Source organism: Chenopodium quinoa, unplaced genomic scaffold, assembly GCF_001683475.1.
Source record: "Chenopodium quinoa cultivar QQ74 unplaced genomic scaffold, ASM168347v1, whole genome shotgun sequence".
NCBI lineage: Eukaryota > Viridiplantae > Streptophyta > Magnoliopsida > Caryophyllales > Amaranthaceae > Chenopodium > Chenopodium quinoa.
In genome coordinates, this window is record NW_018742951.1 from 3,249,741 (window position 1) to 3,272,303 (window position 22,563).

The 22,563-nt window shown below is 36.1% G+C and overlaps 2 long non-coding RNA genes across 4 annotated transcripts; one reads left to right on the forward strand and one right to left on the reverse strand.

The window, feature by feature from the left end:
* The first annotated feature begins 695 nt into the window (after positions 1–695).
* On the forward strand, positions 696–2,656 carry LOC110728523. The gene is made up of 3 exons (XR_002512700.1): positions 696–1,559; positions 1,672–1,746; positions 2,198–2,656. It is a non-coding gene; the product is annotated as an uncharacterized LOC110728523 (long non-coding RNA).
* A 14,284-nt stretch (positions 2,657–16,940) lies between these two features.
* Positions 16,941–19,652, reverse strand: LOC110728524. 3 transcript variants are annotated; one of them, XR_002512703.1, is made up of 3 exons: positions 19,243–19,652; positions 18,947–19,077; positions 16,941–17,750 (listed from the first exon to the last, which is right to left on the reverse strand). It is a non-coding gene; the product is annotated as an uncharacterized LOC110728524 (long non-coding RNA). The 3 variants fall into 3 exon arrangements; XR_002512702.1 differs by having other exon boundaries at positions 16,941–17,754; XR_002512701.1 differs by lacking the exon at positions 16,941–17,750 and having other exon boundaries at positions 18,223–19,077.
* Between the last annotated feature and the right edge of the window lie 2,911 nt (positions 19,653–22,563).

Here is a 22,563-nt window from a genome sequence, read left to right on the forward strand (position 1 = left end):
TCTCCTCCATTGAAACAACTTCTGAGGTAATGTTTTTTAATCAATGAAGTTTTTTAATCAATGAATATCAATTTCGCTAATTATTTGTGTTAGTTGTAATTTCCTCAATTGGGTTGTTTTGTTGGAAAAGTTACTTCATTAATTTGTTATAGCGTAATTGATTTTTGTAGATGTGTTTGATATTTATTTGAGTGATTAAGTCTTGTTTGTTTGCAGGATTAACTTTTCTTTATTTCTACGTATCATTTCTCTGTCAATTTCGATTATTTGAGAAAGAAATCTAATTTACAACTTGGTGTATTGATGATTTTGCGAAGTCGAACTCAAGTCGATTATGTTAAAAAATAACTCATTGTGCTGCTGGCTGATGTGCTTCCAATTAATTTAGGGTTTTCCTGCAATTTCTCTCTTCAATTTGTTAAGCTCTCCCTTTCAGATTGGAGAAAGATCATTGCCTTCTTCACTACCTCATTTTTAAAATAGCACCAGCACTCTGGAATTGGTTAATCTATTCTCTTTATCTTTCTCTTCGTGTTCTACTTTATTGCAAATTGCTCTTAGATGCTCGATATATATATATATATATATATATATATATATATATATATATATATATATATATATATATATATATATATATATATATATATATATGAATTTTTTGCTTATATTGATTTTTTCTTCTCTTTTCGTTCTTTTCATGTTAAAACATAATTTTGGTAAAACTTTATTGCATTATTTAACTAAGGGTGGAAAACAGTTAGTTTTCAACTATGTCCAGGTGGTCGGTAATAGATAGATACATGTAGAGTTGCGTTGTATGTTATTTATCTGTATTAGTTTTCAGAATTTTAGTTTTATATTCTGAGCTTCCTAGATAATATATACTAGAGATGTATGCTATAATAATCATACAAGATTACAATGTTTTATAAATTTTCACGTCTATGCTAATGAGGATTTTTTTTTGCTGCCCTGCTGTGTCTACCCCCTGACTGTATTTCCTGCTGTTGGCTGCTATAAGGTGAACACAGACGCTGGTTGCTTCGGGGATGACAGAATTGGTTTGGGAGGTGTTATGCATGATTGTATGGGTGAAGTGATGCCTGCTACCTACACAACTATGAGAGGTAGTGGCAGTGTGGATGTTGTGGAAGCACTTACAGCAAGGCACTATCTCAAGATAGCCCTTGATGCTGAACTGGATATGATCAAAGTTTTGTCTGATAATATATCAATCTTTGCATGCATCTGAAGAAGAAGTATATGGAGTGTAATCAGTTTGGATTAATTGTGAAGGATATCCTTGAATTAGCTAAGTATTGTTCCTCATTTTCTGTTTCTCATGTCGGTATATATATACTTGTATATATTTTTGTTTAGACTTGGCACTTGTTTCACTAAGCTTTTTGGTTGTATAGGTGCAATATATGAGCAAACTTTGAGATGATGTTGTGGAATGTTGTTTAATTTTGGGTGTTATATGTTAAAGGGTGGCTAAAGGTTTGTCTCAGGACTCTAAAGTGCAGAAGTTAGTATATCAGCATTGTATTGGAGCTGTAATGTTCATCACTTTTAGTTTTTATTATTTTCTCTTTTTATTTGGATTAAATTTGATTATATTACTTCGTATATTGTTATTTTTCATACTAAATTATGAATTGATCCAAGGTATCATTATGGGAATAACTTGCATCTTATGATGATGAGTGTTGTAAAGCAAATTGTGGTCAACTATTTTTATTGGTAAGCATCTAACTTAGGATTGTTTTGTTATATAGTGCCTGTTTTCGGACAGTAGATTTGGGATTGTGTTCTAGCTTTTGGGATACTTTTATCTTCTAGTTTGTAACTCATGTGTTGTATTGATGATGCCATCCGCAATGTCTCAGAGTTATTTTTTTCCTAAGAAATCCTCGTAACTGTTGTTGGCTAATTTACCTAGTAGATAAAAGGGTTTGCCCATATTTATATTGAAAGATTGATGCTTGTTAGATATTGGTAACTCACTGTTCTTGAAAGATTGATGCTTGTTCATTATTAATCAGAAAAATTCAGCTCAGTTCATTATTAATCACTTAAATAAACTAAGGTCTTTCATTTTTTTAATAACTTGCTTTATATATTCTGCTATATATCTTCCCTTTTGTTCTGGTTTGACAAACGGCTGTATAATTCGAGCATTCCTTTGTCATAGGGATTACTTAACTTTGATGGTTTAGGCCCCATTTCATGGTGGGTATAATTCCCGATTACTGAAACTGATCATCACAGCAAGAACCAAGCTTAAAAGTTGACATAATAACCAGGCCTGATCATCGAAGTCATTCTAACAATCAAGTCGCAACAAAGCTGCTGAACTTGGTTCCTTGGTGCAATGTCCAGCTTGGTTACTCACTACTGCCACTAGCCTTCTTTGACACATGATGAATATACTCCTTGTACCTTCTGCAAGTGAGAAAGAGTTTCAAGAGTATTGTTGAGAGAAACCGTAAGGAGGGAAAAGCAAGCTCAGCTCATTGAACGTTTGCTAGCTCATTGACAGATGGCTGTGAATCGGAGTATTTCTTAATTCAAGCTGCTGTTTTCCTATTTTGTTTTGAAAGTTAACAGAAAAAATGTAACTTTATATATATGTTAATGTTTATATATCAATTTAAGTGAAAAAAATGCCAATAAAAAAAATTATTTTTTTATTTTTTTGGGGTATTTTTGGCACCGGTTTTTACCAGAACCGGTGCCAAAAAAAATAGGCGGGATTGAAGGAAAGAGTTTTCGCACCCAACCAAACCGGTGCAAAATTATATTATTAGCACCGATTCAAACTGGTGCAAATTAAAAAAAATAATAAAAAAAGAGGGAAAGAGTTTTCGCACCGGTTCAAACCAAACCGGTGCGAAATAAAGTTATAAGCACCGGTTCAAACCGGTGCGAATTAAAAAAAAAAAAAAAAATCGGGCTCCCTTCTTCTTCTTTCTTTCCCTCTGCTTTTCATTATTTCTATTTTCCTTCCCAAAATTTCGCATTTCTCTTGAATCCACCACCTCCGAAGTTTCTTAATTTTCCATTGAAGCGGTTTCTGAGCTTTCTCTCACTGCACCTCCTTCTCTCTCCATATCTCTCCTCCATTGAAGTGCGTGCTCTTAATTCTCCATTTAAGCGAATTCTGAGCTTTCTCACCTCCATTGAAGCAGCTTCAAGGTTAGATTTTTTTCTTGCCCTTTTTAAATATCGAATTCTAATTTAGCAATCAAGGGTTTGTCGTTGATTTGATATTCAGTTTAGTAATTTTTGGGTTCTTGTAATCTAGGGTTCTTTTTAAATTATCGAATTCCATGTTTTGGATATCCTGTACAATTTAGTTTCGTATATCATGTGAGTAAAAGGAATGTGGAGGGTCCAAAAGCCTGTGTTCGAAACCTGTTTTGAAGATATAAGCTTAGTTTTAAGCTCTTCAAGGAATGAGTGAATATTTTTTATAATAGTTTATGGTGTAGATTTTATATGGTGTCATCTTTCTGCTTTAGCATTGCACTACTGCAGTAGTTCTCTTTTTTGTTTCCGCTTAGAAGGTAAATTTATTAAACTATGACGGAGCCAAGGAATAAGAATGTTTTAGTACTCACTATTTAATCAATCATAGATAAGCAGCGATACCAGAGAATTTTTTCCTCCTGTATAGTCTCATAGTTTTGGCTTTAGCCTGTTAACGGAAAGTGTGTTCGTTATTCAGTTATAGCTGAATGAACTTTTTAATGCTGCATGCAGTTTGAGGAAAGTAATTTTTGGATTACTACGTGTTATTTTTGGATAACATAAAGATAATTATATGTGTAAAAGGATTTGATTGGACCTTTTGTACTCCTGATGTGTTGAGAACTTGAATTGTGTTGTTTTCTCTGTTCCGTAATAGTTTCCAATTGACAAATGATAGTTCATACTTACTAACTTTTGTTTTTTGTTTTTGTTTTTTTATAGATTCATATTTGAATTGAAGCACAAGTTTAGCTTGAAGACTACATATTTAGCTCAAGTGGGAAGTTAGAAAGAATACATCCATTGTACTTATTATATTGGTATGAATTATAAACTTTACTAAGCTATATTTCTTTCTCTATATCCATTTAATAAAAGTTTTTTCATGCTATTACAACTTATGTATTGTTTAATGACAAATAAATACAACAATATATAAAATGCTTGCATCATCATATGCCTAGATACCCATTCAAGGCGTTTTCATTAGGAGAAAGTCTTGAATAGTCCCCGGTTGGGACTGTTCTTGAGCGTTTAATCTCACTTAGGTGGTGAATGTATGTCTTTTTTTTTGGATTTTAAGGAACATCTTGGCTTACCATTTCCTCACCCTATTCTCTGGGTACATGTGTGGGTAAGTAATTATCTACATCGTGTACTTGGAGAACTGGGGGGAAAATGCTGCCGGATTTTCCTTAAAATTGGAAAGTCGACATACATTCACTAGTGAGATTAGACGTTCAAGGATGGGTTAGGTTGGAGTGATAAGGACCCTTTGGAAGCACATATGCATTTTTTTACTATATGAATGGTATATGCATGGTGTGTGGTTGAATTTGACTTACATATATAATATATGTAGTAATTATACATTATTCATAATATGTTACTATGTTTAGAGACAATTTACTAAATGGAGAAGGATTGTGATTGGATGTATGGTAGACGTGATACATTGGGATTCTTTCATAGGGTTCAAGAGTTTTGCATGAGGATTTCATCTTATCAGCGCAGAATGGATGTCAATTACCTCTATTGTCCTTGTGTTGATTGTAATAATGTGAAGGTGGTCAATAGTGTTGAAATCATTAGAGATCATGTAATTTGTCGTGGGTTTAGGCTAAAATACCATGTGTGGATTTGGCACGGTGAAGAAGGAGAGTACAGTGGGGATGTTGATGGGAATGATGTGCATGATAGAAGCAATGAGATTCGTGTGGACGAGGAATACATGAATGATGAATATATTATTGATAATGGTGATGAGGATGGATTTGAGGATGATCAGGTGGATGAGGTCGAGGATGAAGGGGTGGATGAGATGATGCGTGGTGTTGAAGGGGACGTGTTTGAGTCATTATCAGAGGCTTCTTAAAAGCCTTTGTATCCTGGGTGCAAAAAATACTCCAAACTATCAGCCGTGCTAACACTTTTTAACATTAAGTTGAAGCATGGGTGGACGGACAATAGTTTTACTTCTTTGTTGATCGCGTTAAGTGAGATGTTGCCTAACGGGAATGAAATTCCTAAGTCTTACTATTATGCAAAGAGTACAGTGGGGATGTTGATGGGAATGATGTGCATGATAGAAGCAATGAGATTCGTGTGGACGAGGAATACAGGAATGATGAATATATTATTGATAATGGTGATGTTATTGGGAATGATGTGCATGATGATAGAAGCAATGACATTTGTGTGGACGAGTAGTACAAGAATAATGATGAACATATTGTTGATCATGGTGCTGAGGATGGATTTGAGGATGATCAGGTGGATGAGGTCGAGGATGAAGGGGTGGATGAGATGATGCGTGGTGTTGAAGGGGACGTGTTTGAGTCATTATCAGAGGCTTCTAAAAAGCCTTTGTATCCTGGGTGCAAAAAATACTCCAAACTATCAGCCGTGCTAACACTTTTTAACATTAAGTCGAAGCATGGATGGACGGACAATAGTTTTACTTCTTTGTTGACCGCGTTAAGTGAGATGTTGCCTAACGGAAATGAAATTCCTAAGTCTTAATATTATGCAAAGAAGCTCATGTGTCCATTTGGTTTGGAGTATAAGAAGATACATGCATGTCCTAATGATTGTATTCTTTATTGAAATGAATATGAACAATTGGAGGAGTGTCCACGATGCAAGAAGTCGCGCTACAAGCACATGAATTGCAATGCTGGTACGAAGGGACCTCCTGCTAAGGTGTTGTGGTATCTTCCCATTATTCCAAGGTTTAAACGTCTATTCTCAACACCTAAAGACGCTAAAAACATAAGGTGGCATGCAGAGGGAAGAAAGAAAAACAGAATGATGAAGCATCCAGCCGACTCCCCGCAATGGAAGAAGATTGATATGAAGTTTGGGAAATTTGGCGATAAAGTCAGAAATTTAAGGCTAGAGTTGTGCACGGACGGGATGAATCCATTTGGCACTCTTATTACCCAACACAGCACATGGCCGGTACTTTTAGTGATTTACAATTTGCCTCCTTGGTTGTGCATGAGAAGTATGTAATGCTTTCACTACTAATAATGGGGCCAAGGCAACCTAGAAACGACATAGATGTTTATCTTGCGCCACTTGTTGACGATTTGAGAAAGATGTGGGACGAAGGGGTTTCCGTTTTTGATGCTCATAAGAATGGGATGTTCACATTGCATGTAGCCCTTATGTGGTCTGTCAATGATTTTCCTGCATATGGCAACTTGTCTGGGTACAAGAACAAAGGAAAAAAAATCATGCCCCATTTGTATTGATGACACGCCAAGCATGCACCTTGATCATTCTCATAAAGAGGTGTACGTGCGGACCTGAAGGTTGCTCAAGTGCGATCACCCGTACCGTAGGCAGAAAAAGGCATTCGATGTGACAGCGGAAGAGGGGACTGCGCCTAGGCCATTGACTGGTGAGGAGGTTTATGCTTGGTTTAAGGGTATTCGAACAGTATTTGGGAAAACAGAAAAAGTTGCGGACTCAATTGCTCTCTTTAAAAAAGAATCAATCTTTTGGAAGCTTCCGTACTAGAAAGAATATAATGTTAGGCACTGTCTTAATGTAATGCATATAGAGAATAATGTGTGTGATGCTCTTGTGGGAACGCTGATGAATATTCAAGGCAAAACAAAGGATGGAAAGGGTGCATGGTTAGATTTGGAAAAGATGGGGGTTCGTCCAGAATTGTGGGCTCAGGAAAAGGTTCGAAAGGGAAAGGAACAAGAAAAGGAAAATGAAATGAGTTTGAAAAAAGGAAAGGGGAAGAGCAAGGGAAAGGGAAAGGAAAAGGGAAAGGCCACGGATCCGTCGAAGAAGAAATATGAGGGAAAAGCCAAGGATGAAAAGGCTTATTTATCTTAGGCTTGCTACACATTGTCAAGGGTAGAAAAACGGATGTTTTGTGCATGTCTGTACGGTATTAAGGTTCCATCAGGGTACGCATCTAACATGAAAAGATTTGTATCCATATATAGAGAATTAAAGCTGACAAGTATGAAATCCCATGATTGTCACGTTATGATGCAAGTATTCCTACCAATTGCAATACGTGGTATTTTAGCGAAGCACGTGAGGGAAGATATTACAAGCCTTTCTTCGTTTTTCAATACAATATGCAGCACAGTGCTTGATACTTGTACACTTGATTCTTTGTAGGCGGATGTGGTTGTGACTTTGTGCAAATTTGAGATGTACTTCCCACCCTCATTTTTTGACATAATGGTGCATCTGATTCTTCATTTGGTGCGTGAGATTAAGTTGTGCGGTCTAGTGTTCATGAGGTGATGAGATCCTTTTGAAAGACACATGGGTACATTGCAACATAAAGTAAGGAATCGGGCTCACCTAGAAGGAAGTATGATTCAAGGGACCGTGGTGAGGAGATTAGTAATTTTGTGGCCTACTATATAGCCTTTGCTGAACCTATTGGTCTTACTACTTCTCGACATGAAGGGAGAATTGATGGTCATGGCACAATCGGGTCGAAACGAATGTCACCTGACTGAGATAAGTTCTTACAAGCACACCTATATGTGTTGCACCATGTTGCAGATGTTCACCTATATTTAGACGAGCACATGGCTATTTTGCGTGATGAATTTCCATCGAAAGGTGAAAGGGCGTTGATGTAGTTGCATAATAAGAGGTTTGTGAGTTGGTTTCATGATCGAGTGATGGGTAGAATGGATGAGAGTGTCACTGATACAGTAAGGTGGCTTGATTATGGTCCTAGGGATGATATTCGCTCATTTGAGGGATATGACATAAATGGGTACACTTTTTGGACTGAGCGTATGGATTCAAAATCTTCCTCGACCCAAAACAGTGGTGTAACGCTTGTGGTATCGTCAAGGGAGTTTGCAAGTGCTAAGGATAAATCACCCGTTGATGTAGAGTTGTCATACTATGGTCGAATTCAAGAAATATGGGAGCTTGATTATTGTAACTTCACGGTTGCTCTTTTCCAGTGTAAGTGGGTTGATAATATCAGGCGTAACGTCAAATATGATAACTTTACTCTTGTAGATCTTGGCCACCTGAATGATAGTGCAAAACCATTTATCCTTGCATCTCAAGCTAAGCAAGTGTTCTACGTAATTGACCCAATCGATTCAAAATGGTCTATTGTGCTAGCCGGCAAAAGAAAAATCCTAGGCATTGGAGATGTTGAGGATGAGGAAGAATATGATGCGCTTGATGATTCAACACCTTTCACTGTTCCTAGACCTGTTGTACCAAATGACATAGACGACCAAGTAAATTATTTGTGATCAGACCACAAAGAAGGAATATTAGATTGAGGAACTATTCTTTGTGATTTTGATATTGTAGGCGTTGAAAGTATTATTATATCACAGGTTAGGTGATTTACAGAATTATTTTGGTGAAAATGAATGAAAGTGTTACCTTACTTGCCCATTTTTCACATTTTCTTTTAAATAAATGAAGTTACCTTTAAAACATGTGAAATATGGAATAAAAATGACCTATACTTGCCCATTTTCTATGTTAATTTGTATTTTAATTCATAAATTCATATTTGATTATAACTTTACCTTACAAATTTATTTATATTACAACTAATAACGTGTTATGTTTGTAATGGCAGGTGTTTATATCTCATGGAGGAAGATCAGGACCGTAATTGTGTAGAGGATATGGAGGATGATGATGATGATTTCTATGAGGATGAGAACGAGCTTTATGATGTCAACTAGGAGAAAGATTTGGGTGAGCCAGAAGATCAAGCTCAGGATGAGTTTGAGCTTAGGCTTGATGAATTTGAAATTTCAGCTGAACATGCGCCTCCTATTGAAAATGCAGTTTCTGAGACGGTTGGTGAGAATCCTACTCCCCAAACTCAAAGCCAAGGACAAGGTGGTGGAGGGGGGGTGAAGGCACCGGCTAAGAAAAAGGTTAGGGGTCTGACGACAAGTTTCAAGAAACTCGTCAGTCCCATGGTCCTAGAGTATGACAAGGTAGGCCAACCTACAGGCAAATGGCGTTGTCAATATGTTGTTCACGTTGGCCTATGTGCGCGCAAAATCCCCATTACACTTGGTTGGCGGGAAGTATCTCCAGGCTTGATTCAAACATTTTGGAATGATACAAGGGTAAGTGTTTTGTTTTCACATTTACACAATTATAAATACCTTCACCTTATTGTTATTTAAAAGGTGAAACTAATAATCGCTTTTATTTATGCTTGCAGAGTCTGTTTAATATTCCTAATGATGCCTCCAAGCGAAGGGTGTTTGAATCTTTACTAGCGGAAAGATTCAGAGGCTTCAAGACCGGCTTAGTTCGTGGGTGGATCACTAATAGAGTTGTGAGAAAACCAAAGGAGAAGAAAGCTTGCCAGGGAAAGGATAATGGAGGTGGAAATGATGAAGTTATCGAGGAAGAGTAACTCCCATGGCAAAAATGGCCAAGCGTATCAAAGGATGATTGGGAAGCTTTCATTCTTCAAAGAAGTAAAACGGAAGCAATTGTAAGTTTGGGTAAATCTGATGACAATTGTACAATATATTGACTCTTTTTGAAGTAACGATACTAACATTTCTAATTATGTAGGAACTGCGAAAACAAAATTCCAAAAATGCATTGTAGAGGCAATACCCCCATCGTATGGGGTGTAAGACATTTGGTGAATGGAGGGAAACGTGGGTCAAGGAGGGAGTATACCCCACTTCGCTTCTAGGGTCATCCAAAGAACCTTCTGATTCCACGATCACTATGTTGGTGAGTCGTGTTGGCGATTTCATTTGTTCTCTGCATGCGCGTGACAAGGAAACTGGAAAATGGGTCATCATGGCTCCGGAAACTAAAGAAATGGCAGATAAACTTGTAAGCTAACTATGAACTTGTGAACTTTATGAAGCTTTTGCATAAATATCACTATACAAAAATAGTAACTATATTCATGTTACCTTTTTGATTTTGCTACAGCTTTAGTACACTAAAGAACTGGTTGAAGGCAAGCTCGTCCCAACTGTAGAAAAAGACCCTTTCACCTTGGCTTTGGGAAAGCCTTACCATCCAGGACGGGTATTAGGTGTGGGAGGGACATTGCTAGGATGGGAAAAGGTGATGGGTGCAGAATACACCAAATCCGGAAGATCTCGAGCAAGTATTAACTCACCACATGACTTGGATGCCAAGGTGGCATCAATTAAGGAACAGGTACGCAACGCAATGCAAGATGAATTCAATGCTTGGGCAAAGCAAATGAACTTGTCGCCTCGACTACACCAGTCGACTCATGTAGTCACCCACAAGGACAAGGAGAAGATGAGATACATCGAGACGATGAGATACATGAGGTAGTTTCAAATCTATAGTTTTGGCATATTGAGTTATGTGGGATCTAAGGTGGCATTATTAATTTACTATTGCAGGTTGGTACTCCTACACATACGGACTCAAGAGAGCTTCATAATCCAACACCTCATGAATTTCCAGATTTAAAAGTGATTTGTTTAGTTCTTTGTCTGGATGGTGCTGTTGGTTCTTTGTTTATGTTGTGATCTAGTGAAGTTTGCTTTGTTGTGTCTTTGTTTGGATGGAGTCAGCTGCTGTCTTCGTTTCTGTGTTGCTGCTTGGTTGGTTGTTGTTCTGTGTTGTGCTATGCAGCTCCGTTTTCTGTTGGCTGCTAGGTTGTTTGGGTTTGTCAGGGTTCTGTTGCGGTGTTCTGTGCTGCCTAATGTGTCTGCCTTCGAGTTGCTCTGCTTCTGTTTGCTTTTGTCTACTGATTGTGATCTGGTTGTTGTGCTGTCTGCTGTGTCTGCCTTTGAGTTGCTCTGCTTTTGTCTACTTCTCTCTGCTGACTGTGATATGGTTGTTGTGTTGGGCTGTTGTTGTGTTTTGTTGTTGTGCTTGCTGTTTGAGTGCTTGCTGTTGTGCTGGTTGTTGTGTTGGTTGTTGTTGTGCTTACTGTTGTTATGCTGGTTGTTATGTGTTGTTGTTGTGTGCTGTTGTTGTGCTGTGTTTGCCAAGGAGCAGCTTGTTGTGTTCTATTTGAGTGTTTGCTGTGTGTTGTGTGCTGTTGTTGTGTGTTGGCTGCTGTTTTCTGTGTTGTTGTGCGCTTGCTGCTGTTTTTTGTGTTGTTGTGTTACAGTGTGCTGGCTGGTGTTTTCTATGTTGTTGTGTGCTGGCTGCTGTTTTCTATGTTTTCTGTGTTGTTGTGTGTTGTTTTCTGTGTTGCTGTGTGCTATTGTTGTGCTCGTTATTTAAGTGTTTTGTACAGTTTATGTATGCTTATTTGTGTAGCTTTGTTCGGTGTTGTGGTGTTTTGTAGGCTTGTTTTTTGCCTTTGCTTGTTTTGTATTCGGTTTTGTTTGTTTGTTGGTGGATGTTTGGCCCCTTGTGATATGCTTGGTTCTTATAAGTGATCTTCCAAATTGGTGTAGGAAGAGACCCGTTGTGCACTTCTACACCCGGGGCTATCAAACAGTGGAGCTTTGCATTTGGTTGCGTATGCTAGTGCACAACCGACCAGTGGTACGGTCCATTTGCGACCGCTTAGGCCACAACATTACTCGGTCAGGATCAATTCTGTGATTCCGGGGTTCGAGGACATCCTAGTACCGGTGCCCGTAGAGGAGGATGGGATTATTACACTTTGGGAAGCAAAACGTAGCTTTGTGCCATGGCCATGTGCTTGGGTAAGGTTGATCAACAAGGTAAGATTTTGGGTTCACTTTTTACTCTATGCCCGGTTGTTTTCCCAAGAGTTGGATGGATTTCTTTTCTAACTAATTACGTTATTTGTTTATCAGTTCGAGTAAAAACCAAACTTCAAAGAGAAGGAGGGTGGAGAAGCCTAAAAGCATTGATCAACCTACAAAGAAGATGAGTGAACAACGGTCGGAGAGTGAAAAAGCGTCGAAGAAGAACTCTTCGAGAGGTTCATCCATGCAAGCTACTCCAGTTGTTGGAGACACGGTCCTTCAATCGCTCTCTAAAGATTTAACTTTTCTACACAATGTTGCTAGTATGTTGCCTAGTGACACTCCCATTGAAATTGCACTACCTTAGGCATTGTTCCACTATGATTAGGATGCAATTGCATGGATTACCAAAGAAGATGTGAAGGTTTTTCTAAGTGGTTCAATGCTTAACATTTCCCTCATTCAAACATTCATGAGGGTAATTCAATGTCGCTTAAATGATGTTATTCAGATTAGTGGTGATTGTCGTTTATTTTTCCATTATTATTCTATTATCATGCACGAGAGCACTATAGGAGCACTTACGTGACCTTGATATGATTCTCCTTGTCAAGCTGGGTGGTTATGCCCCGAGCAGACCTCCACTAATAGAATCTTAGGCAACCACCCTAACGTGTTGTACTATGTTGAAAGGAGTATCAAGGAATCAGTGCGTGCATGAGACAAGTTCATATTCACCCCATGTTATGAGGTGTACGTCTAACCATGCCAAATTCATTTGTTTCCCCTGATTATATGTTGACTCCTAATTATTGATTTGTTTGTCTATTGTGAATTTACGTAGTTTGCATTGGACCCTGCTGGTGATTTGTGTTTCTAATAACACAATCTTCCTATTTGATTCAACTCGATTACCTCATCCAAAAAAGCTCCTCGTGAAGTCCATATTGCAAAAGTAAATATAGCTACCTAGTGTTGATTATCATTTCCTAACTCATTTATTAGTCATACTAATCAAATTTGAACTTACTTTTCTAAAGTGTTATGAAGAAGATAAATTGTCGAGCTCGTGACGGTCCTACATGGAAATCACCGATGGTAATGCCACATGATATTGTGATTTTGGTAATAAACAATGCGTAAGATGTTGCTAATTTGCTATGCATGTTTGATTCATGTACTTTGTTCCTATGCTAGTGTGCACAACAAGATAACGAAGTTGATTGTGGCCTATACGTGATGAGATTCATGTTTGACATAGTAAGTCGTTGTACGGACACACTAAAGCTTGATGAGGTATGCCATTGACTTAGTTAATTTTCTCTTTTCATGTGATTTGATAAGAAATGTAGGAAGTAGGCATTCTAGTAGTCATATAGGCCTTATTTGGCCCATTTTGGATGAAAATGCGTCCTAAAACCCTTGAATTGCTCTTTTCATGTGATTTCAAGCCTTAGGCGCCTATAACTAAGTAATAATGACATGTTATGAGAAAAAATAAGTTCATTTAATAAGAAATGTAGGAAATAGGCATCCTAGTAGTCATATAGGCCTTATTTAGGCCATTTTGGATCAAAATGCGTCCTAAAACCCTTGAATCTCTTTTCATGTGATTTCAAGTCTTAGCTGCCTATAACTAAGTAATATTGACATGTTATGAGAAAGAATGAGTTTATTTGATAAGAAATGTAGAAAATAGGCAAAGTAGTAGTCATGTAGGCCTAAGTAATAAATTTTTGCCTAAATGAACTTGTAAAATTATTTTTGCATGCATAACCTAAGTAATTGATTCTAACATAAATTTTGTTTATTCCAAGTTTTGCAAGATACAAAAGGGAGGTCCGTTGACAAGCAAGGAACTTAATGAAGTTCGAGACATGTTGGCGTCTTTCATCACCTTTAATTTGTTAATGTCATTTCTATTGGAATTTGTATTTTGTTAAATTTTTAACCACATTATTAATTAGTATTGTTTGTAAATATGACAAATTTTTTTTTTTGAGGAATTGTAAATATGACCCTTCATTGTATTGCATTTGGGATTATTAGTTAATATCTATGTATTGTTGTTATTATTTCAATTTAGAAATTATTATTATTATTATTATTATTATTATTATTATTATTATTATAATAATAATAATAATAATTATTATAATAATAATTATTATTGTTATTATAATATATTATAATAATGGTAGAATTAATACATGATGTACAGGTTTATTATTATTATTATTAGTATTAGTATTAATATTATTATTTATTGCCAAAAAACAAAAAAAAGAAAAAAAAAAACAGTTAAAGGCACCGGTTAACCGGTGCCAATTATATGTATAAAAAAATAAAATAAAAAGCGCGCCAGGTACTTTTAGCACTGGTTAACCGGTGCCAAAGAGTGTAATTCGCATCGGTTAACCAGTGCTAAATCTAAGGATTGGCACTAGTTTTGAACTGGTGCAAAATCTTCTAGTTTTTGGCATCCCTCAAATCTAGACCGGTTCAAAACCGGTGCTAAATGAGGGGTTTGAACCGATGCTCATTACCATTTTTCACCTAGTGATGAGCAGTTAGCTGATGGAGAGCCTTGTGGAATGGAGGAGGAGCCAAATGCTCAAGTGAAGTAGTTTATTAAGCTTTTAAAGGCTTTTAAGCAACCACTATACAAAGGGAGCTTTGTAACTGTGTTGGCAATGACATCTAGAATTGTGTCTTTGAAGTCAAGTATAATTTGCCACATAGGTGTGTTGATGGGTTCGCTTCATTAATCAATGAAGCAATTCATGGTAACATGGCCAACACATTTTATGATACAAAGAAGATGCTCAACGAATTTGGAGCTTCCTAACGAGAAGATTCATGCGTGCCCTAAAGGTATTTGGGTAAGTTAAAAGCTCATTTAAGCCATGTTGAACTACTTATACTCCTATAACCTTTTATTTGCAGGAATTTGAATAATTTTAAGCATTTTTAACCTATAAACATGTTAAATATACTAAATATAAGCTTTTAGAAAGATTAGATGTGAATTTGTTATGAAAATAAATTTTTTTGGTAAATTATAAGCTCATTTAAGCCATTTAGAACTACTTATACTCCTATAACCTTGTATTTGGATGAATATGATTACTTTTAAGCATTTTCAACTTAAAAATATCTCAAATAAACTAAATATGAGTTAAAAGAAGGATTAAATGTTAGTTTATAAAGAAAACAAAGAATTTGGGTAAGTTAGAAGCTTATTTAAGCCATTTTGAACTACTTATGCTCCTATAAATTGTATTTGCATGAATATGATTACTGTTAAGCATTTTTAACCTATAAACATGTTACATATACTAAATATGAGTTTTTAAAAAGATTAGATGTGAATTTGTTATGAAAATAAAGAATTTGGGTAAGTTAGAAACTTATTTAAGCCATTTTCAACTACTTATGCTCCTATAACCTTGTATTTGGATTAATATGATTAATTTTAAGCATTTTCAACTTAAAAACATCTCAAATATACTAATATGAGTAGTGCAAAGGATTAAATGTTAGTTTATAAGGAAAACAAAGAAATTAGGTAAGTTAGAAATTTATTTAAGCGATTTTAAATTACTTATGCTCCTATCTATAACCTTGTATTTTCATGAATATGATTGTTTTAAGTATTTTCAACCTATGAACAAGTTAAAATATTAAATATGAGTTTTTAGAAGGATTAGATGTTAGTTTATGAAGAAAACAAAGAAGTTTGATAAGTTAGAAGCTCATTTAAAATATTTTGAACTACTTATGCTTCTAAAACCTTGTATTTGTATGAAAGCATTACTTTTGAACACATGATTGACTATTCAATGAATGCAGGATATCTACAACAAGAAGGTGGATGAGTGTACTTCTCAGGGGACACAACCAAACCCTAACCAGCTGTATTGGGAGACGATTAGTGGGAGGATGGAGGCATAGGTTCATGAATGGGTGGAGGCTGCATTGGTAAAGGAACGGGAGAACTAAAGGGTCATGATAGAGGAGATGTTTAGGAACATGTCCCAGTTCAACCACATGTTCTCGACTTGTGGGTCCGGACCAACTTAACACCGTAGACACGAGGATGACCCTAACTTTGGTGGTGGCAATGTTGCACAGACTCCCGTGGACCTAGCTAGGTAGTTAGTGTACGTATTTATTAGCTCGTTCATTATGGTAGTTTCATCTATCTATCTATCTATATATATATATATATATATATATATATATATATATATATATATATATATATATATATATATATATATATCGGCCTGTGTAGTTACTTTATTTAGTTTTCATATATATTATAAAGGCATGCAATTTTGGTAGTTTCACTAATCATCGGAATCTGGTAATTTTTTCTTGGTGCCAGCTTGTATATTGTATATATAGCTACGTTCTCAAAATATTATTAATATAATGTAACTAAGTACTATGAATATTATTGTATAATTAAGAAAAAACCAAATTATTGAAATTATTGAATTGTAATTCAGATAGTAGGTTTTATTTACAAATTGAGTGCATGTTATATTTTAAAACAATTTAATTTTAAGAAAATCAAGAAAAAAATACAAATATTATGACCGACGGTTATTTACCGTCATTGCCTATGCTAAAACCATCGTTGATACTCTAACAAGGGTGTCATATGGCTGGGCTCTACGACATAGACCTAAAAGGAAGGAGGGAGGGAAGCATGAAAAAAACAAAGTACGTGACATATTACACTACTATATTTTTGACCTATTGCAATCTCCAAATCCGTTGCATTAGGTGTCAAAATCTGTGGCATTAGGCCTAATGCAACGGTCATGTACCGTGGCATTTGCTGGCGTTGCAGTAGGTCTAATGCCACAGCATATGACACCTAATGCCATGGCATCAATTTTCCGTTGCGTTAGATCAGCACCTAATGCAACGGAAACATTAATGTCGTGGCATTAGCTATAATATCTAATGTCACGGTTTCCTATACCTAATAACACGGTGCATATACCCTAATGTCACGGTTCCCTAAATCTAATGCCACACAATGCATATACCCAGACTATTAAATTGAAAATTCATTAATGAAAATAAAGGGTTTATACATTGTTTTCATTGGGAAAATTATAAAATAAATTATCACTATTTAAATTAACATCAAAATTCATAGCTAAATAACTAAGGAAGATTATTAAAAAAATTTAATAGACTGAAATAAAAGCTTTGCATCTTTTGTTCCCAAATTATATAATGTAGAATCACCGGCAGCTTCAAAAGGTAAGGAGCCAAAAAAGAAAAAAAATCGAGGAAGACCAAGCGTTGATGATCGATGAGCCATTACTTTATATTCTAGTAGTGAGCTTATAAGGCACCTGCCACCCACTAGGGGCAGTTAGGCACCAACTAAAAACAAAAGGGAATAAAAAAATTAGATAAACACCATCAAGATTTATTTACTTCTAACTCTTGCTCTAAGTTTGACAAAGCTTTGTGATCAAACTTCACTGAGAGGCAGAAAACCACCCCCACCCCCAATAAAACCCCCACCCCCAATAAAACCCCCAAACAAACTGGGAAGGCCATCAACAAAAGCAATCATAACCGTTTATCCTTCAATGGTCAACCATAATCTCCACCAACGAACACATCTTTTGTTTTGCCCAGCTTCCAAAACATCGAGCAAAGATAAACTTGAATGACATAAAGGGGACATGAAGACATGGAAATACAAGGAGCACACCAAGTAAAAAACGTTCACAAAAGATGGTATCAAAGTGGAACGAAGCAGCAGTGAGCCAGGAGTTCAATAGAGCTCCCAAAATAGTCCTAGCTTCACGAAACGAACATAATGAATCATTAACATTTTTAATATGCTTGTATAAAACCACGATTGTTATTAATACAGCAAGTCAAACATCATTAAAAATGAAATCCCAGTGTCATAGTCACACTCCACCCTAGACCTTACAAAAGACTTAAAAAGCTTCAACTTTGACAAGATACGTTCCACACACTAACCAGCCCGGATAGAAAACCTGCTGATCTCTTTGCTTACTAATATGCCCACACCTCTCTTTGCAGACCTCCTTTCCCCTTATTATCTATAGAAAAATTCATACACAACATGTTTGATAGGATCCACACCTTTCAAGCAATAAACCACATTTTCATCACCCAATAAAATCCCTCATTTTATCATAACTGGTCCCAAAGATTTCTTTCAATATTTCCAGCACAAGCTGTTGACCCTCTACTTCAAAATCAAACTTTTCAAAAGCTTTGATTATGTAGTGAAACAACCCTTTAAAATTCAACAAATGTAGAATAGGCACACCTTCACTAACTTAGGACGGGAAACATACTCAATTACTCAGATACATTAAAGAAAACCAGAACAAATTACCATACAATTTGCAAATGAAGATCTAGTAATTTGAACAGATTCAAAATAATATAGTCAGCCAGCCTTATTTTTGGAGCACGAACTTGCTGCCCTTTATTACTTTGATTTTTATTATCTACCCAGCGTTGCTTAGTCTGGTTCTAGAGATGGAGACTTGCCAACAACATATTAGGAAATATGAGAATGAATATAAAAGGAATTCAGACAGAATGCGATTATGTAGAAAAGATAAAAGCCAATCTGAAAAGCTTCAAACAAAATGACCAGAAAATATAAGTTCATATAGTTGATTCACCACCCTCCTAAGCAATGCATTAATTAGTTTAATCAGAGATAATTAAATGGCAGCACAAGATCTGATACTACAACTGTCAAGCAAAAAGATTACCAGATCATATCAATTTACAAAACAGAGAAAACAACAATACGTACAAGTATAGAGGTGTAGCAACAACTAATTTTAGAACTAAAACCCATAACACAATATCAAACTATTTCCAAAGTTTCCCAAAATCAAATTCCAAGGGATCGGAATTGCAAAATTAGGTTGAAATCTTCCTTAGACATTGACAAACACTTCATTAATTTTAAGCTTAAAGAGAGAAGAGGGAAAGAATACCGTGCATGTGGCAGTGAGGAGAGGAGCGGTAGTCTTAAATCTCTTCTTAGCTATAATCTGAAATCCTAGAAATCTAAGCGCCGTAATGGATGCCGCGACCACCGTCACCACCACCATCACCTCCATAAATCCTAGAAAACAATAGTCAATGATGATTACAAATCAATTACAAATCCTTTTTTACAAATCAATTACCTAAAATCAAAAATAATGAAAATAAAACAAAAGCCAAGAGGCAAACCCTCGATTGTAAAATCGATAGTCGGTGATGATTTAAAAGAAAAAAAAAAATGTACCTAAGAAGCTGATTCAATGGAGAACAAAAGGCTCAAAAGCCGTTTCAGGGATGAGTTTAATGTACAGCTTCAATGGAGAATTCAAAATACGACTTGAATGGAGAGGATTCAGAGTATTACTTCATTGGACCAGAGAGAAAAGGATTCAGAGTACTACTTTAATGGACTTCGATCAATGGATGACGGGTTCTCAAGGATGGAGAAGGCAGGTTGCAAAATTGGAGGAAACCCTAACCATATGAATTGAAGAAGGGGAATTTGAAGTTTTTTTAATTTGTAAATAAGCTAACAGTGGGGGTTAAAATATTTGGAGTCTTTAATTTAAAATTTCAAAATTTTAGGTATAAAATAATGAGGGAAAAAAAAAAATTGAAAGTTTAGTAGCCGTTGTGTTAGCTTTGTTGCTGTTATATTAGCCCAATCTAATGCAACGGCATATAAGGGACCGTTGCATTAGATATGATATATAATTGACTATTGTATTAGTTAATCTTACCGTTGCATCAGGCTATCTATTGCAACGACATTGAACAGGGCGTTGCGTTAGCTCATTTTTTGGCGTTGCATTTGATAAAAAATGTAGTAGTGTTATTGATTGTGCGTATAATGCGTTCGACTTTACCATCTTGGCAAGACTTTTTTAGGCAAGAGAACCTAAAAGTCATCCCATGTTTGGCACAAAATTGATGGATATGAGTGTTGTCAAACTCACGCTCGTTATCACTTTGAAAGGATTTTATAGGCCTTTCGAATTGAGTTTTGACATAGGCACTAAAATCATGAAAGATATTATAAACTTGGGACTTGTATTTCAAGGGAAAAATCCATAGAAAATAAATAAAATCATCAGGTAAAACAAGATTATATTTATGACCCAAACGACTACGGATTGGTGAAGTCCATAAATCTGCATGAACAATATCAAAAGGAGTAAAAGTTAAGAACTCTTAAAAGGGAGTCTAACATGTTTCCTTAATGGAAATTAATAACAAAAATGGGTGGAATTCCTTGTATTACAATGAATCAAACTATTTTTCTGAAGAAATTCGAAAAACTAGTTTGGCGGGATGCCTAAGTCGACTGTGCCAAATGGAAAGAGGGAGATTGGATGTAGTATGCCTATAGTGGAAGTGGAAGAGAAAGGATAGAGGTCCCCTACACTATTGCACCTCGCTAGAACCGTCCCTTTATGAAGGTCCTTCACTTAAAAACCAAAGGGGTCAAACTCAACAAAAACAGAGTAGTCACAAGTAAACTTCCTAACATATATAAGATTTTTAATAATGTTAGGAGTGTAAAGGATATTTTTGAGTTAAAAGGGAGGGTGGGGAGGTGAAAAGTGGTAGTCCTATAGCCATGTATAGGAATGCGTTTTCCATCACCAACTATTATAAATTGAGGATTGCTCAAATTAAACAATTTAGGAAGACTTTTTAAAAAAAAAAAACGATTTAGGAAGATTACCTGAGGTATGGGTGAGGTGTTATGTAGCTCCCATGTCCATGTGCCAATCGTCAACCAGAGGTTGTATGCTCATGCTACTCTATGCTTGACCAAGTTTAGTTGGAGACATAAGAGGCTCGTATAACTGCTTGGGCTGCTGTTGGACTGGAGAAAAGAACGCTTGTTGGGCTAGTCAAGGGCCAACTACACCCGGTTGGCGTTGGTAGTACGACTAGGGAACAGTGGGAACGAACATAGAGGAGAAGCCCACTTCCCACCTTGCTACCATTGTTATAGGTCAGCCCAATTTTGCTGTTGACAAATGGGCCATTTTTGTTGCTATTGGGCTGGAGGGCGCTGCTAGTTGTTGTTGTTTTGTTTGTTGTTGGTGTTGGGTTTCCTTTTGCCACGACCTTTCCCTCCACGCCAATTGCTCTTCCCTTTGCCACGACCTCTTTGTCCGCCAAAACCACCGCCACTGCCAGATCGTTGGGATTGGTCAGAGGATGGCAGTTGCGAAGGAGGGATTGATGAGGTGGCCTTAAGAGCATGCTAGGTACGCTCTTCTTGTTTGTTTTTCCTCGTCTCTTATAAGAGGAATTGAGAGCGTGCTTTAATAAAGCTTTGAAAAGGTCCAGTCTGTTGGATAAGTGCAACAACAGTGTCGTACTCATTTTTAGGTAAATTGGTAATTAATTCAATCACCCTTGCGCTCCAAGATAGGGTTGCCTACATTGCTAAGTTGATCAGCAAGGAGCTTGATTTGTTGACAATACTCCGTCATTTTAGCAGAGTTCTCGAGACGCGTGTTTGGAAATTTTTCTTCCAAATACACGTCGTCCCTGGTATGTTGTTGTCCTGAAAGAACTCCTCCAATCAGGTCCATAACTTAAGAGTTGTTGCGATGGGCTTCATTATAGTTGTGGACTAGGTCCTTAGAAATAGTCCCATAGATCCATTACTTAACAATGGCATCGAGTTGCTTCCAAGTAGACTCATCGACATCTGCCAGACAACGAACTACAGTTGCATCGATGTGATCTAAAACATTGAAGGCACATGCATAAATATGGAATAACTCCACCCATGTGGCATATTAGGCTTCCTTCTTATCAAGAGTAATACTCATCAGATTCTTGATATTTGAGAAACATACGTCGGATGAAAGGGGGAGGAGAAGGAGAAGGGGTGTTGTTATGGTGAGATTGGTTCAAGGATGAAACATCTTCCTCGTGGATGGCCATGGAACGAGAGCATGGTGGCTAGGGAGTAGAGGATCGACTTATGCCCTGTTCTTTTGAGCTGTTCTGCTCTGCTCTGCTGAAATCTGCTCTACTCTGCTTGAAAATAATAATTAATAATAATAATAATTAATATTTAATATTAATAATAAATATTTAATAATAATAATAATAATAATAATAATAAAAGTAATTATAATAATAATAATTCAAATTTAATAATCATAATAATAATAGTAATAATAATAATAATAATAATAATAACAATAATAATAATAATAATAATAATAATAATAATAAAAGTAAAAACAACAACAACAACAATAATAATAATAATAATAATAACAATAATATTAATATTAATATTAATAATAATAATTATTATAATGCTGAAATCTGCTCTTCTCTGCTCTGCTGACCTCTGCTTTGCTCTGCCATAAGCTCAAAAGAACAAAGCCTTAGGGTTTTCTAGAGAGAAAGAAAAGAAGGTTGTAATACCATGTAGAATTGTGTAAATATACTTGATTAGAGTATTCTCATTGCTTCAATATATATAGGATAATATTTACTACCCTAATAATATGAGAATATTCATAAACAAAAATACACAAAATATATTAAATAACAAATTATATGG